This window comes from Spinacia oleracea, chromosome 4, assembly GCF_020520425.1.
Source record: "Spinacia oleracea cultivar Varoflay chromosome 4, BTI_SOV_V1, whole genome shotgun sequence".
In the NCBI taxonomy this organism is placed as follows: Eukaryota; Viridiplantae; Streptophyta; class Magnoliopsida; order Caryophyllales; family Amaranthaceae; genus Spinacia; species Spinacia oleracea.
This window is the reverse complement of record NC_079490.1, coordinates 19,428,183-19,442,563: the sequence shown is the minus strand read 5'-3', so window position 1 is coordinate 19,442,563 and position 14,381 is coordinate 19,428,183. Positions and strand designations below refer to the sequence as shown.

General features: G+C 36.8%; 1 long non-coding RNA gene and 1 pseudogene across 1 annotated transcript; both read left to right on the top strand.

The window, feature by feature from the left end:
- Positions 1–1,845: 1,845 nt before the first annotated feature.
- Positions 1,846–3,477, top strand: LOC130460133 (uncharacterized). Its single transcript, XR_008920079.1, has 3 exons — positions 1,846–2,885; positions 2,991–3,059; positions 3,218–3,477. It is a non-coding gene; the product is annotated as an uncharacterized lncRNA (long non-coding RNA).
- A 4,948-nt stretch (positions 3,478–8,425) lies between these two features.
- On the top strand, positions 8,426–11,026 carry LOC110792350 (tobamovirus multiplication protein 1-like; annotated as a pseudogene).
- The last annotated feature ends 3,355 nt before the right edge of the window (positions 11,027–14,381 follow it).

The window sequence follows — 14,381 nt, the reverse complement described above, 5'->3', positions numbered from 1 at the left end:
CCAATCTTTTCATGATACCAAATTCTACACATCTCACAAAAAACATGTTACTAACCAATCTCTACACATCTCACACTAATCATGTTACTAACGCTCGAAGTTTTCTAAATAAACACTCGAATAATTGTTATTATTAATTATATAAAAATCAATAATTATTAATGAAATAAAGTTAAATAATTTATTAATGATATAAGGATCAATAATTTACTTAAACACACTTATAAATTATATAAAGATCAATAATTTACTTATAAATTATATAAATATCAATAATTACTTAAACACAAGCCAATAAGAATAAAAATCAAATATAAATAATAAAACAAGAGTAATTATCATTGTGGTTAGGAATCTAATTTTAAATATCACTAACATAATAATGATATAGAACAAATTTTGAAACATTAAGCATTTCATTCACATTTTTACATTATTTTACCCATTTTTAAGCCCATAATAATTCATTAATTCAACATTCTAAGAGTTCACACAGAAAGATATTTTACCCATTTTTAAGCAATTGACCCATAATAAGCAATTGCCCCATTTTTACAAACTTATTTTCCAACATAATAAGTAATTAATTCTACAAAATTAGAAGAGAAAAAAGGTTATTCACAGATTTCACATAGAAAAACTACATTTGATATAAACAACAAAGTTAGGGTTTGAAAAATTGAAGCATTATATCATGAAAATTAAGAACAAAGGTTACCTGGGTTGGGAATTCGTCGACGGGTGTGCGGCTGAGTAGGTAGTCCGGTCCGGCTAGGTGGTCCGGATGGGTGGAGGCTTGCGCCAACACGCGTAGTTGGGCTGGGAAGGACTTTGCGCGGCTGGGAGGGAGACGGCGTCGGCGGGTTGTTAGGGTGGGAGGTGCGTCGTTGTCGGTAGGTGGGAGGTGCGTCGTCGCCGACAGGAGAGATTCGATGTCGTCGCCCAGCCCAAATAGCAGGCTGGGTGCGTCGTTTTTTTTGTTTTTTTTGAAATGTAGAAATGAATGAAGTTGGTCGCAAATTGTACTCAAGCTTTTTTTTTTCTTTAAAGAATTAACGACCGCTTATATGGTTGGAGATATTAAATAGGCGGTAATTAAAATTTTGAATGAGTTTTGGAAATAGTCGGATTACCGCTCTTTAGTCGGAATACAAGAAAAAGCTATCGATAAATTACCGACTGCTTTAAAAGTGGTGGGTAAACTTAAAATTTAGCGACCGCTCTATTTTTGGTCGGTAAATTACCAATTGTTTTATTTCCGGTTGATAATTTTTTTTTACTGTCTAATTTTATGGCGGTCGGTAAATGCAGTTGGTAATCAAGTGCTTTCTTGTAGTGTTTCCTAATTCCACAAGAATTAAATGTTTAGTGATTAATTAAACGTTAAATTTAATGGATTAATTTGACTAGAATTCTGATAGAATTAGTTATTTAAATCCTAGTGGAAATCTAAGTCCGATATTTCCTCCCTATAAATAGGTGATTCATAATCACAATTTATACATCACAATTAACAAGTATTCATATAGTTTAAGTTTAAACGAATTTGATAATTTGCCTAAAACTAATAACCAAGCTTTCGAATAAAACATAATACCTTAGATAATATTCTAGTTAATTGAATCTAAGGCGGATCCGAACTTGCTGTGGACTATCTATGGAGGGGCGACATTTGAAGTCCTAAACTTGTTCTTGTTCGGTTCGGGAGCAGCTAGAGAAGGCACGCATCACATGTATGTATCCTAAATTATGTTAATTGACTATGTGGCAATTAATTCGGATTCCTGGCTTTATGGTTTTTCCGCATGAAATATATGATTTATATTTGTCATAACCTAACATGTTGTCCATAGAATTCATATGATTGATGTAACTTAATGTGAATACCTCTTGAAAACTTAAAATGTTCTTTCAGAAGATTTCTTTTTGATTTTTACGACTTTTACTTCTTGTCAGTGGCTACTTTGATGATTTTAGTCCATGATGCAGGGTTAAGGCTTCAGATCTGTTTCTTGTATATCTTTTGTTAATGGTACGTGATCAGTTACGTAATGAAAATAGAACACTTGGATTTGTGCATCTTTCCTTTTACATATAATTTTTGCCTTTTGCAATATTTTCCTCTTTGATTTGGGTTTTCACATATGCACCCTAAAATGCCTATTTTGTTTGTTTGTTATTCGAGGTGTTGAAGAACTCTACTAACTAATTCAATCCCTTTGTCTTATCCCTGTGTCTCTTATCCCTTTGTCTGCCTTACTAATTCAATCTTACTCACTCTATGAGTGTATGTGTAAATTAAAGTTTGTCATTTGCTCGTGTAATATTCTGGCCATCGTCAATTCATCGTGGTTATACTTTCATTTTCATATTGGGTTATTTCACATAGGTCAGGTTGCATTAGGGTTAACTTTTTGATTTATTTAAATTCTTGGCTGATACTCTGGGAATAGTAAGTGTAGATTAAAAGTTTTTCTACTGCCGATGAATTGAACGTTCTAAGATGGAAAACTTGAAAATATTGCTGCAAAAGATAAAGTGTTCTAAGATGTGCCCCATATGCTTTGAGTTATGTTAGGGCTGCATTTTTCCACTAATCATTGCGCATGATTTATTTTTAGGGTTCCAGACCCCAGGTCTAGCATAGAGCTGGGCACCTTAAGTTCTTCAGTCTTAACCTAGCAATATGATGAAAGTTAAATATCTTTTTCTTTGTATGTTATTTCTTGTGTAGGTGGGGCATCATGGACGCCTCTTTCTATTCGCTAGAGATGAGTGGAAATGCTGCCTAATTAGGTTTGAACTACAGAGATATAAGCAAACGATTTCATTTGCTACTAAATTTTGCAGCTTGTGCCATGCAGAGATTGATTGGTTATTCAAAGGTTTGGAAAACACTAGGAAATTGTTATATGTAGTATTGTTTGTTGTCAACTGATTATCTCGTGCCTGCCTCAAATCTATTTTATGACACATTTATATCTGTCTAGATGTCAAAGATATTCAAAGAAATGGATTACAAGTGACCAAGCTGGATAGTGATCACAATATGAAGCAAGGTTTGTCTCACTTTGTCTGAGCACCTTGTGTACTTTATTAAACATTTGTTTTGTATTATGATATTTTCCAATCTTCTGGTTTATGTTCCCTTTAAGCTAGAAAAATCATTTCTCCTATTGGTGCATGCCATTTATTTTATAGCCTTCCATTTGTCTAGGGCATGAAGGAAATGATGTGAGATTGTGGCATGCAGCTGGCATATTGAGCTTCAGTGAAGAGAACAACTCACACGATAGGCATTGGGTGCTGAAATAGTTCTGCACATTGCGGGTGCTAAGCTGCTTGAGACATCCTATAACTTTGTTTTCTACATGCCTTTATATTTGTAATCTCGGAGTTATAAAGATATATGACCATGGAATTTTAGTCGATTGAAGGCCTTGCCTTTTATCTGCATTTTCTAAAGATCAAGAGTGGTTCGTGGCTTGAGATTTCAAAATATCACCTTTTTTATAATTTCATACACTTTGAAGCTTATTTCTATTTGTTTAACATTATAATAATATGTTAGCTTTGTCCATTTATGAATGTTTAAGATTTTGGAGGAATTGTCATCTTCACTCATTTGATGATCTTTTGATATTTTAACTTAAAAGATTATTAGTATCTCATTGGAGTTGGTTTAGGTGCTTCTGACAACATATATCAAATATAAGATAGCTTATTCGACGGAGAACAAGTCCATCCTCACACACCATGGCTCTCCTTTATTTGGTTGAATGAAAATAAAAACTTCCCCACATTTCTGAAATAATTATCCACAGTTTTCTAGGGTAATTTACACATTTTAGGGTAATTTTCAATTTGCACCAAGAAATTGTCCATTTCATGGATGAGTAGTATGAAATAACTTGTCATGTAAGAAGGAAGATAAAGTGACTTGTGTTTTAAGGGGAAGGGCCATGTCTTGTGGGTTGAGTGCTTGTTAGATGACAATAGGGAAAGGCGGCTTTGTAGTCGTCTATTATGGTTGCGTGATAGATGACAACAAGGAATAAGACTCCTGAGCAGTTGTTTAAGAAAAAACCAACTTGGCACTCATTTACAATTTCATGCCACAAAAGACTTGAAAGCTCTTCTTTCAGGTGAGACTTGCATATTGTTGCATTTTTTTCTTTCAATATTTTTTTTTTAATCTTTTAGCTGGTACACTTGACTGGAAGGAAAGATATCGTTCTTTTTTCTTTCAACAATAATCCGATTCAGTCTGGGGGATTTTGGTGAACAGAACATCCAAATGCTATAAGCTAGAGTGACTCAAGGTTAGAGATATGATACCATTTAGCAATGGTTATTACTAAGTATTCATTATATTTCTACTTGTGAAGAAGATTGTTACTCACTTGATAGCTCAATTTCTTAAAATTTGGTGAATAACTCTATATTGTAAAGGCATGTGCATACCATTTTATTTAGTTGTTGCTTTTAGTACAACCTTATGTTCAAAAGGTAATACACTTTCACTTTTACATAATCGCCAATAATCCCTCAAACAATATGATCGATAAATATAATATATGTAATATAAGGTCGAATTACTTCGTCTATCAGACACAAATATGATTGACACTCCCTTCTCCATAAATAAATTACATAGCTTGATAGACAAGATTGGAACAGATGACAACATATCAGATCCATTGACTAAACCTCTGCCGCAGGCGAAGCACAACTCGCACACTGCAGCTATGGGAATCAAGCATATTGGAGAATGGCTTTGATATCCCTGTTTAATGTTTTAAAGTTTTAGAGTTTAAATCTTTGTAAAAAATTATTGGTTAATCATTCACAATAAATGAAAAGAATTCATTTTTCCATTTAATTTGTGGTTTATTAAATGATGAGTCCCTTCAATTTGACGATATATTCAAGATAGACTGTCAGGACCAGTCCTGTGACTAAGAAATGTCTATCAAGTGAACTTGAATGTCAAAGGTTGAAAATGGTCCCTAGTCGAAGTTTTCTATAAAATTGGACGCATAGAAAACGTTAGACGATTAGAATGCAAGATGACTATTAGTTCTGTTTCTTGAACTATGTGGACATGGCAATGTCATAATCATTTGCATAGATACTTACTTTGGGAAGACTAGTATCGGACAAGACCTATGAAACTTTGCTGTAAGAGATGAAAATCTGTCATAAGTAAATTTCATTAAAATTATTAGACACTAAATCCTCAATACCTGAGTGATTTGAGATTACTTGTTTGAGAACTGGTTGCTTTGACGTTGACCAACCGTCGCACCGTAAAAGGAGGCTATAAAGGCAACGCTCAGGTAATCACCTATCAAACGAAGTCTAATCTCAAGATCGCAAGATTGGGATTGTCCTCCCATAAATCGGGATGAGATGCTTAAAAGTTGTACAAGGCCACTCGGAGAGCTAGAAACTGTGAAATGCATGGCCGTGCTCGGATGAATCATAGGCTATGATTATCTGTTTATTTGATCAGTTGAACTCTGAAACCGAGGAACACCTCTGGACATAATAAGGATGACAACTCTTACCTTATGTTCAAGAGCAAGCATCGAGCGACAAAGGAATTAGGAAATGCACACTTGTCCCTAAGGACAAGTGGGAGACTGAAGGAAATAATGCCCTTGGTCCAAGTATGCATTCTATGTTAAGTCTAATAAGTGCGGTTCAGTATTAATTAACAAGTTAATAATTCAGTGAGATCAAGTGAGCTGAATGCCTAGCTAGAGGCCGCTTCAGTTCAAGTGGAATTAATGATATTAATCCACAGCTTACTCTTGACTGAACCCGTAGGGTCACACAAATAGTACGTAAACGGATCAAGTATTTAATGGCATTAAATACTCCATCTATGGATATTTGGAATCGACGGATCTTGGTTTCAGGGGAAGCTGAGATCGTCACAGGCAAGAAATGAATGCTCCGGAAACGATGATATTGCCGGAAACGGAAATATGGATCGTATCGGAAATATAAATATTATCCAAGTCGTAGATGTTGCCGGAAACGGAAACATGGTACGTATCGGAAAATATTATCGGAAATGGAAATATTGCCGGAATCGGAAATATTGCCGGAAACGGAAATATTGTCAGAATCGGAAATATTATCGGAATCGGAAAATAATTCCGGAAACGGAAATATTAAATATTTGTTCGAAACGGAAATTAATTCCGGAATCGGAAATATTAAATATTGTTCGTATCGGAAATGAATTCCGGAATCGGGAAATTAATCGGAAGCGTATCGTACGAATTAGCATCGGACGAGGCCTGCCAGACGAAGGCCCAGCACGAAGCCGGGCCATCGCCCAGCAAGCCAGCGCGCCACAATGCACCAGCCAAGGCTGCGCCAGGCCCACCGCAAGGCAGGCCCAACGCGCGCCAATGCTGCGGCAGCGTGTGGGCCTCGTGGCAATGGGCTGCGAGCTCGCGGGCTGCGCGCGCGCGCATGGCGCCCCTCGTGGGTTGCTGTGCGTGCGTGTGTGTGTTTGTGTGCTATACGAATCCTAAAGCTATCAGGTTTCGACATATGATTAAATTCCTAAACCTAAAAGGATGAATTAATTAAATAAGAATTCTATTAGGATTCTAGTTTAATTAATTCGTATCCTAATAGGATTACAATTCCCTTTCCATACCTCTATAAATAAAGGCCTAGGGTCATTATTTTGGATAGAGAATTCAAGTATTCAAAGTGATTTTTGAGAGCAAAAATTCAGTCATATAATTGCCTGCGTTAGCCGAAAATTCTAAGTACCTTAAGGGCGATCCTAGTTGGTCAAGCTTAAGGCGGATCCGGACGTGCTGTGGACTATCTACGGAGGGACGACACTTGGAGTCCTAAAGACTTGTTCTTGTTCGGTTCGGGCGCAGCTAGGGAAGGCATGCAACAAAGTGTATGCATCTAAACTATGCTAAATGATTATGTGTAAATAATATGCTTTCCTGGCTTTATGGTTTTTCCGCATGATTTATGAATTGTCATATGTATCATAACCTAACAGCTGAAGGCAAGCACTAGAACATTGTGGAGCATACAAGTGTGTTGTAATGCAGACAATTGTATTCTATCTTTCTATCAATGCAACCACATATTAAGCCGTATCGGGATGCGAATGCGACTAAGTATGAGTCCAGTCTATTTTAGGAAGATTTCTATTTATGTAAGTTACTATATTTAACAGGTTCTGCTCCGGATGATCTCTTCAGTCAGTCGATGGTCGTTCTTCGGCTAATCAGAGTACATTATTGCCAAGTGGGTTATAGTTTCATCATCAAACACACCGCTTCGGGCCTAGGCACAAATGTAGGCGTCTACAGAGAGGAAGAGTTTTTTTTTTATTGCTAAAATGTAAATTCAAGACTTCTCGCAACAATATTTTCCTGACGGTTATACCACGTCACCAATTGTTATTTTAGTTCCCCTTAGTTATTCGAGTCGAGTCCAGGTAAATGTATAACTATACTATGGAGTATTAATTAAATATAGACGAAACACATCTTGTACAATGTTCAAAACAAGGTATCTTGTTTTTATTATTAACTAAATTAAACAAAAAATAACTTAAAACATTGTAGGAACAAAATAAGTTATACTTAGCGTTTATTTATTTAAATAATAATATTAAACTCATGTTAAATTTGGTTTACCACTTTGCTTGTTCCAGATTTTAATTACAAAAAATAATATTAACTTGATTTAAGTTACTATTTGGTTAGGTCAATGACAAGTCGGGTTGTCAACATGTCGGGTAAAATCTGGTAACGTGTTGTCACGAGTCAGGAAAATAGCATGTTTCATTGGGTTATAAACGGTTTTGGGTTGACATCTCGTTCGGGTGTTGAACCGGCCGTGTTCGGGTCATTGTCTGGTTGACTCAGTTCCGTTATTGGTTATATTCCGGTCGGGTGTCGGGTGAGGGTCGGGCCATGCATTAACGAGTTAAAATCGGTCATCAATTTAGGTTACCTGTTTTAACAACATTTTGGGTCTCGGGTCGGGTCCGGGTCCTTACAAATACACACCGCCGGTTCCAAGGGGGGGGGGGCTACCTGGGCCTTGGCCCACCCCATGGCACACTAGGATACTACTCTAAAATATTCTAATGACATTATACAGAATATATATTCTTGGCACAACTTGTATTTAACTGTTCTTGTGCTTTGCATCAGTCATTTTAGTCTTTCTTATTTTAGTTTTCTACTGCCCTTAGTTCTAGTAAGAGCCAAATAAGTCATTGGAGACAAAAATGTTCTAACCTGCTAACAAAGCAGCCTTCTCCTGGAAAAAAACCAGCTAACAATCACTTTTTATTATCGGTATTTCGCTCTGTGGTCTGATATATCACTGTCACCATCATGCTGGATCGCAGGTATGCCTAGTAATGTCAGAAAAAGACTGTTACTCGTATCCTTGTACTGTTGTACACTTACTGCCATTGATAACTCTTAGTTTCCCATGATTATTTAGGGAAATAGGGTGGAAATTGTAACTAGTTGTTTATGTTATTGTTTCATTTGAAGGTTTATGCTTTAGATGCAAACCGCAGCAAGTTCTGAAAATTAAAATAGCATTGATATTCTGCTTCTGACAGGTTCTAACATTGGTGTTACTGGATCTTCCTGGACTTCTGTTTTTCTCCACATATACTCTCCTTGTCCTCTTTTGGGCAGAGATCGATCATCAGGTAGAGTGTAATCTGATGTTGCCTTGCTTACATTTGAAAATGACGACATTCATTTCATCTTAGCTCCTTTTCCGCCTAACAAGTGCCTACTTTTTCAGGCTAGATATCTACCAACTGATAAGCTGAGGCTTGTTTACATATTTCTAAACGCTGAAATTTACTTCATACAGGTTTATTACATCTCATGTTTACTTTATCTTTCATGTTAGTGATTTGTTACCAGTTTATTTTCAAAGGGTTTGAACCCATGATAGTTATATTTTATGCTTTAGGTTTGTATCTGGATTTTTCTCTGGTTGTATAACAATGAAGCATTGGAAACCGTAGGACGGATCTTTATTGCAGGTTCGTTTCTGTTATTGATGATGATTTTTTTTGTTATGGGACCACTATTTTCAGACTGTCTAAACTTCTTTATATTCTGTCAGCTGTCTCATTTGTTGCTGCGATCAGTTTCTTGTTTTACGGATGAAGGTCAGTTTTTGAATGTTTGAGTAGTTTGATCGTCTATAACCGAACAACAATGCAAATTTGGTATACCAGTATACTTCGTATCTGTATTTACTTGTCATGTTTTCTATGAACGACTCCAGATTGTTTGTAATGCTGAGACAGTTCCCAATTGAATCTAAAGGAAGAAGTAAGAAGTTATACGAGGTTTGTCTTCTTTCCTGAAACATTTTTAGTCCAGTTTCCCGCGTAATTTCTAAGTTCTAACCTGCTAACAAAGCAGCCTTCTCCTGGAAAAAACCAGTTAATAGACAACGCCTAAATGAGTTTAAAGCCAATAAAACCTAGGGTCATGTTAGCTCTCCTCAAAGCTGGTCTCATTTATCAGGCCATTATCCCGAGATAAACCAGTTTAAAGCTAGTAAAACCCTTTAAACAGGAGTCAAAGTGTACTGCCGTTATATACAACACCCATGAACAACCTAAATATGACCTATAGAAACAAATAAGAGCACGGGAGAAAACAACACTGTTATTTCAGAATAGAGTATGGACTCAGTCAACGAGCTAATACCCCTCTTCTCTCTCTTTCTTCCCCTCAACCCTGCTTGTAATAGATTTCTTGTGTGACATGGCTACTGCTCACAAATTCATCAGATAAGATCTGATAACTTCTCAATATGTGAAGATAGGTCTTTAAAATTTTAGTTTGGCCTAATAATTCATCTGTTGAGGAATCTGTAATTGTGGAGTCACTTGTATTCTTATAAATATCATTTGAGATGAGAGCAGTTTATATCATGCCTGTAACTTCACCAAAAGGCAAATTGTACCACCACTCTAAAGTTCTTTTCATCTTTCTCTCTTACACAATTCTACATTTCTGCTCAAACTAAACAATAACCAATTAAATTTATATGGTTGAATCTAGTAGTTTTGATGATTGAATTAAAATTGTTGAGATGGCAGTAATTGAATTCAGCTGAATTATTGTGAGTTTTATAATGAGGGAACAAAAACATGATCAGGAATCTATATTTACTTTTACACCAGCAGGAACATGTTCACATTTACTTGAACTTGGTACTAAAAATTTTCAAATTTTCATTGAAAATTTTGTATAGCAGGGACTTTTGGAAGTCCTTCACTAATTGTGAATTGGAGCTTTCTTTTCCTGAGAAACCAGTTTAGTGACTTGCATAGCTAACCCCATAATCGGTTCATTCGTTTCAAAGATATATGTAGCATTATTTTTCTTTCTTTTTTTTCTTGGTTGTAAGTGAGTGTTATATCCTTCTTAAAAGTAAACAACCCAAGGAGACAGTTAACAACCAGTTTCTTTCTGTCAGAAGCAGAAACTTTACAAGACAAGATACTAGGAACTCTATATTTTACATCGTGTTTTATCCTATTTACAAGAGTTTTAGGGATATTTCTTTCTTAGTTGCTTGAATGTTAAAATGTGACATTTCATTTGCATTTAATCTAATGCTCCCTACAAATTTTTGTTTTTGTAAAGGTCTATACTCCGAGGAATGCGCCTTATGCTAATGAGGAAATTGATGTGGTTCGTGAGCAATGGTCTATACTCCGAGGAATGCGCCTTATTATTGGCCTGAGCGCGCTTGATCGAGTTGGTTTAGATGTTATAGAACAATCTTTTATATTAAAATGTATGCGTATGTTGAAATTGGGACGTACATATATTTAAATGTAGTACGTATATTTTGGTTTTATGATATATACAGAACACCAGTTATTGTTTTTATATTTGTTATACAATTTGAGATATTATTATTGTTGTTACAGGTTTCTATATTTGGTGCAAGACACTCTAACTATCCCTAAATAAAATTAAATTTTTTCCACCAAAAGTGATTTGTTGCAGCGTACATATGTATATGTACGCTGCAACAAGACTGTAAAATTTGGCAAAAATTATGACCTTTTGCAGCGTACAAATAGATGTTCGCTGCAACAGGATGGGTTTTTTGCAGCGTACACCAATTTGTATGCTGCAACAAGTCATGATTTTGGCAAATTTTTCACACTTGTTGCAGCGTAGAAATATATGTACGCTGCAAAAAAACACTTTTCGCAGCGAACAATGTACGCTGCAACAAGTTCAGTCTTGTTGCAGGCCCCCCAGTTGCAGCATACGATGTACGCTGCAACAGGGGTCTAAAAGCCCGCTGCACTAAGGGTTTTTTCTACTAGTGTATTCACAAATATTGATTCCTAATTACATTATAAACACTAAAGACCTAATAACATAATCACAACTATAATAAACGAGGAAACAACATACTTTTTTGATAAGATAAGAAAATTAACCAAATAACTCATTTCGTAAAAAGTTCGATAAATACATCAAGTTTGATCAATAATTTTTACTCAAAAAAAAAAAGTTTGATCAATAATTATCCAATTTATTTTAGAATTAAATAACTCAATTGTCATATCAGTAAAAATAGCGAATGAGAATAACTATATATATATATATATATATATATATATATATATATATATATATATATATATATATATATATATATATATATATATATATATATATATATATCCGTGTATTAGCACGGGATATTTATAAAATTAAAAAGCTAATAAAAAATGCATTAATTTTAATTTCCTTCTTTATTCATATTATTATTTAAATTGACGTAAGTTTTTAATACTTACCTTTTTTGTTAGTATTTTTTCCTCTTGTTGATAATTAATTTCATACTTTGGGAGTTTCCTATTTGGTTTAGCTTAATTTAAGGAAATTAAAGGTGATGACGTGGATTAGTTGTGGTTTGAGAATTAGGGTTTTGAAGACCTCTCATTTCTCACCACTCTACTTTAATAATATAGATATATATAGAAAAGGGATCATGTGAGAACACTTCTTAAGGTGAGAACAAATCTTATACGAGAACAAATCCAGACCATCGAGAACACACAGATCTAACGGCCAAAATATCACCCGTGTTACTATTTGAGTAATGGCAAATTTGTAATTTGTGTAAAAATTGTGGGTGGTAAGAATTGTAGACTTAGGATAACTCTTTTCGTGTACTACTCTATCAACCCAATTGGGTTTTATCCAATTTGGATTCTAAAAAAACAAAACAAATGAAAATGCTATATTAATAAAACGTAATAAAAAAAAAAGAGATATTAAGGAGTAACATTGATCTATGAGATATATATCAAAAGTTTATGTGTGTTATCCCACTTTTTGGACTAACGACATAACTGCCTTAACGTTTGATCATGTCGTGTCGACCAGGTATTGTCATGTCCCAGGTAACGTCGTGTCAAGTGAACGTGTCGAGTATGACGTCAGACGACAGGGCATAAGCGACAGCAGACCAGCAATGAGCCATTGGCGACAAAGGACCAGCGACGACCGACAGGTAGATAATCAAAGATAGGTCAAGATCCAAGCCCAAAGCCCATTTCATGCTGCGCCGTCACGTGAGTAGAACGAGCCCAAGGAGTTACCAAATAATGCGGAAGTAGTTGAAGACTGGAGAATATCATGGGCAACGGCCAGCAGAAGATCTCGGGTTTCGATGGATCCTTCCAACAAGTGATGCCGTTGGAATTTATGTATAAAAGAGAGGGGCAACAACATTAGAGGACACAAGTTAACAAAAGCTCTCTAGCATTCAAGAGATTATTATATTCTCGTACTCAGAAATACCCATTGTATTAGTTATTTTTATTCTACAAAGCATAAGCAGAGATAAACAATTTAGGATTCATAGTGGATTGATAGCCTCATAGCTATCCGCGGTTTTTTACCTTATTCCTGGGTTTTCCGCGTCAACATCTCCTTGTGTCGTGTCTTATTCTTTATTTGCTTTATCGTATTAAATTACTTAGTTAGTGTCGACCCAAGCCAAGAGTTGCCCCTAGACGAAATTTGGCATAAACAGTTTGGCGCCGTCTGTGGGGACATTAACTAGGTTTCACACAAAATCCCCTCTCCTGCAATGACTTCTGAAGATATGACACTCGCAGAGATGAAGGCGGACTACGACTGGGCCCAGGCGGAGCTAGCTCAAGAGAGAGCATCCGTCGAAAACCTCCAGAAAGAGCTCGACTCCGTGAAAAGCACCAAGCCCCAGTCGCGCTACAAACCAGGCGCAAAACCGAAGAAGCTGATATTTGAGATGACTGATGAATCTGAAGACCTGTCCGACGGCGACGAGCCCCATGGAGAGGAAGATGAAGCAACACCTGACCCCGTAACCAAGCGCCTGAATAAGATGGAAACCCACACGAAGAAGCAATGTTCACTGATGTTGAAACTAATGACCAAGCTGCTAGGAGCGCCCACCCAAGTGGAGACGAAACCGACCGACGGGTATGCAACATCACCATTTTGTGAGACAATCGCCAGAGTGACGGTCCCACATCAACTCCGACTCCCTGTCTGGACCACTCTGTACGACGGAAGGTCTGACCCATACAGGCATGTCAATGTCTATAAACAACGGATGTGGAAGATCGGCATCCCTTATGACCTGGTCGAACCCGTCATGTGCAAATCGTTCAGAGGAACCCTCGACGGAGCAGCTCTGGAATGGCTCATGAACATCACCCCTGGATCCATCTACTGCCTCTCCGACCTCATCAACGCCTTCTATCAACAGTTCGTCAGCAGTCGCCAACTGGAGAAACGGACGAGTGACCTCTATCGGTTGGTCCGGTACGCGATTACTTTAACCGTTTTAATTGGGAAAAAATTAGTATAAAAAACTGTGATGTCAGGACAGCCATCGAAGCATTCAAAAGAGGTCTCATCCCCAACTCGGAGTTGTACCGAGAAATAACCAAATACCCCTTTGCAACCTTCGAGGAGGTCAGGTCGAGAGCCACTACCCAGATGCGGATTGAAGACGACGAGATCATACAGACGGCATCTCAACGACCAACAGGGGGCAGCAGCGACAGACGATCGTACACCCCGAGGAACAACAACTAGCGACACCAACCGTACAATCGCCAAAACCAGGTACAAAATGTCAATCAGTATGATGATACTAACAATGTTTACAGGAATGAACGGGTCGATCACCTCAACATCTCCGAATACGGCTTCAACGTCGACATTGGAGCGTAGTGAACGCCCTTTAAAATGTAGGTGGAACAGTCAGATGGCCTGGAAGAGCGACAGACCAGATTCCATGAAAGA